Source organism: Nicotiana sylvestris, chromosome 2, assembly GCF_000393655.2.
Source record: "Nicotiana sylvestris chromosome 2, ASM39365v2, whole genome shotgun sequence".
In the NCBI taxonomy this organism is placed as follows: domain Eukaryota; kingdom Viridiplantae; phylum Streptophyta; class Magnoliopsida; order Solanales; family Solanaceae; genus Nicotiana; species Nicotiana sylvestris.
The window spans coordinates 130,728,756-130,732,476 of NC_091058.1; positions in this window are offsets into that span (position 1 = coordinate 130,728,756).

The following is a 3,721-nucleotide window of genomic DNA, read 5'->3' on the forward strand; positions in this document are numbered from 1 at the left end:
TTGTGGGTGTGGCTGTGTATTTTGGGGACTTGGTGTACGCCATTGCGAGTGCACTGGGGGTTGAGTGTAGGTCTGGGCGTGGTGAATAGAAAAGTGTGGTTCTGGTGGTGGATAATAGTGTTGCGGTGGACCATATGGGGTATATTGATAGTTTGGGTGGTGGGGTCTGGGTTGGTTGTAGTAGAGTGGACGGTTATTGTGCCTGGACCAAACATTAGCTTCAACTGTAGCAACTTCTTCTTTCTTCTTCTTCCCCAGCACACCACCAGTACCGCTTTGGATGGCCTGGGTGGTTGCTTTCAACGCAGAATAGCTCAAGATCTTGTTAGATTTCAATCCTTCTTCAATCATGGCTCCCATCTTTACCACTTCATTAAACGACTTCCCGACAGATGTCACTAGATGACCAAAATAGGTAGGTTCCAATGTTTGCAAGAAGTAATCTACCATCTCACTCTCCCGCATGGGAGGATCAACCCTTGCAGCTTGTTCCCTCCAGCGGAAACCAAACTCTCTAAAACTTTCCCCAGGCTTCTTTTCTAGTTTCAACAATGACAGACGATCAGGGACTATCTCGAGGTTATATTGAAAATGGCCAATGAATGCCTGGGCCAAATCATCCCATGTATACCATCGGCCGGGGTCTTGCCTCGTGTACCATTCTAGCGCTGACCCGCTCAGGCTTTGCCCGAAATATGCTATCAACAACTCATCCTTTCCCCCGGCCCCTCTCATTTTGCTACAGAAACCACGCAGATGGGCTACTGGGTCACCGTGCCCCTCATATAAGTCAAACTTCGGCATTTTAAACCCCGCAGGCAACTGTACATCAGGAAAAGGGCACAAATCTTTGTATGCGACACTAACTTGGTTTCCTAAACCATGCATGTTCCTGAAGGATTGCTCCAGGCTTTTGACTTTACGAATCACCTCCTCTTGTTCTGCATTCTTAACCGGTTTCTCAACTTCTCCCGGGATTTCAAAATGGGGAGAGGAGGTATATGGCTCAGGCGCTTTGAAAGTGGGTTCGGGAGGGTAATATTGGGTGTCGTGAGCTTGGAATAGCGGCTCACTGGATGATCTATGTAGTGGAGCTGGGGGAGGTGCCACAAAGACGGGAACATTTGGTGGAGGGTTTTGTTTGGAGGGTGGAGCTGGGGGAGTGTATGACGTGGTACCATAACCCTGGGCCTGATAAGGGAAAGATGAAGATGCGTGGGGAGTGGTAAGCTCCTGAGCTTGAGCCAAGGGTGGGATGTAAGATGGGTTGGCAGGATATAGTGGTGCTGGGTGTCCCTGCGACCATGCCTGATGCATTTCAGCCATTTGTGCTTTTAATTTCCTCATCTCTTCTTTCATAGCACCCACATCTATTACCTCAACCTCATTCGAAGGGTCTACGATGCTGATTTCCGAATCCTGCCCTGTCATTTTTACTTGATCTTTCGACCGGGTGTTGTATGGATGAGTTGCCAGAATTGCCAATCAATTAACCACCTGCCTGATATCACATATTTAGACAACCACTTTGTTAGCGATTAGGTCTTAACAGATTTAACAACCACACATTGGCATGAATGCACTTATACAGTTATTCCTTTCTATTATGCGTTTGCCCGATTGCATGCGTCATCCCGACATTTCATTCCTTGTTTTGTTTTTCTTCTCCTCGCCTTATCCCTCTCTTGTGCTTTTACTTTTCTCTCTCTTGTTTTTCCGCTCTTTTCTTTCTTTCTATTTTTCTTGTTTTTCCTTATATTTTCCTTTTCATTCTTTTTGTTTTCTTTTCGGTTATGGTCGAATCCTATGGAGATTGCCTACATATCGTGACCCCGCACGAATCAAACCAAGCGTAGTTCGTGAAGATAAATGTAAAAATAAGGGTGGAAATAAAATGCTCAACTTTCATTAATAAATAGACTCTTACAAACTCGACATCTTTTGTTTTGGAAAGAAACTAATAAACGCAATCTGAAAGCAAACAAAAAACTCTAAGTTTGCAAACATACTCAATCCAGAAAGATAATGGACGTACAAAAGACTGACTCGGAATGCTAGACACTCCCAGACACGGACTATGCATATTCTAGTGCTTCAAACTTAGGTATCCGCGGGGCGTCGTTCGGCCTCGCCGCGGGTCTAGGATCCAAATCCCTTTCAAGCTGCTCTAACTCATTCATGGTTCGCTTCACATAGATCATCACTGCTGAGATAAAAGTAGTACGGGTCATGTCTTCACAAACCCGGCATCTCCTGACAATAGCATGAGCAATGGCTCTAATCCTGTCTTTTGTTTGCTTCTTTTCTATGAGCAAGCGTCTTATCTGATCGCTGCACGTCTTTAAAGCTCGGGAGTCTTGCAAGTGCTGGTCTTGCAGCTGTTGCACTTCTGCCTCCATTTGGGCTAACAAGTTGTAACAATGTCCGCTCTCAGTTTCGAAGTCTCTAGCCTGCCTAACCGCTCTACCTTCAAGGGCAACTACTTTTCTCTTTAAATTGGCAACAATTTTCTCATGGTCCCTTTTCAACTGATTCAAGTATTGGCGACGCTCTTCAGTTCTTGTCGCCCACTGTACTTTAAGTTCTGCCATGACGTTTTCAGCTTTTCCTAGCTCATCCCGCCATTCTCTGACTTCGCTTTCCAATCTTTTTACCAATTGTTCATCAGATCGGCTCCTCGGTTGCTTATCGATGGTTATCTTCAACTGTCGGATTTGGGCCTTAAGAGCGTCATTTTCTCTGGCTAGTCTATTCTTTTCACCTTGATTCTCGGCAACCTGTACACTGTTCTCGAATTTCAGACTCTCGACTTGTTGCTTTAATTTACCAATCTCAACTCGATAGCTTTCTTCCTTTGCTAACCAATCCCACTACTCTTGGGATGACTTGGAGAAATCTTCGAGATGAGGTCTTTTAGCCGGTCTCCCATATGCCACGTCACCTCTGAACCATTCGTGATACCCTGGAGCAATTTCCCCTTTGACCCTATCAGACACACAAGTGTTTGCCATCAGATATTGACACTCACTCCAAATTTGACGAACCTCTTCCTCGGGGAATCGACCGTCAGGACTAATTTCGACCACTTGGGTACTCAAATCTTCATCTCTCGGTATTACTTGATATCTACCGAGTTGCCTCAGAACCCGATATGGTGCATAAGGTTGTATGCTTTTGAGTCCCATTAACAAAAAATGCGGTCGGGCTGCTGGCATATATATGACTTCCTCGACAGACAACCATCCAAGCACCCACTGTATCTGGCTAGCCTTGAGGTTCCGAAATAATAATGCCCAAGCCGTGACTCCTTCAGGTAGACTAGCCCCTTTGATTCTCGTACAAAATTCCCCTATACAAGTTTTCTCAGCCGAGCCATAACTCAATAACTGAGAGTGCGGGCACAAATGCTCAATCATCTACATTTGTAACAATAAGTTACATCCCTAAAAAAATTTGCCCCCATCTTTGCACGCAGTGAGAGCTCTGAAGATATCAGCCACAATCATAGGTGCTAAAGTGCTTTTCCCCATGGTTTGCAAAGTACTGACGACGCCTACTACTTTCAAATAAATATTACCATCTTTCCTTGGGAATATTATGAGACCCAAAAAAGCTACCATAAATGCCACTCGCCTGTGTTCCTCCCATTTTTGTCGGCTATTTCTGCTGCAAAGCTTAAAGTCTGGATTATTGAACCCACCCACATGGCCATATGTATCAT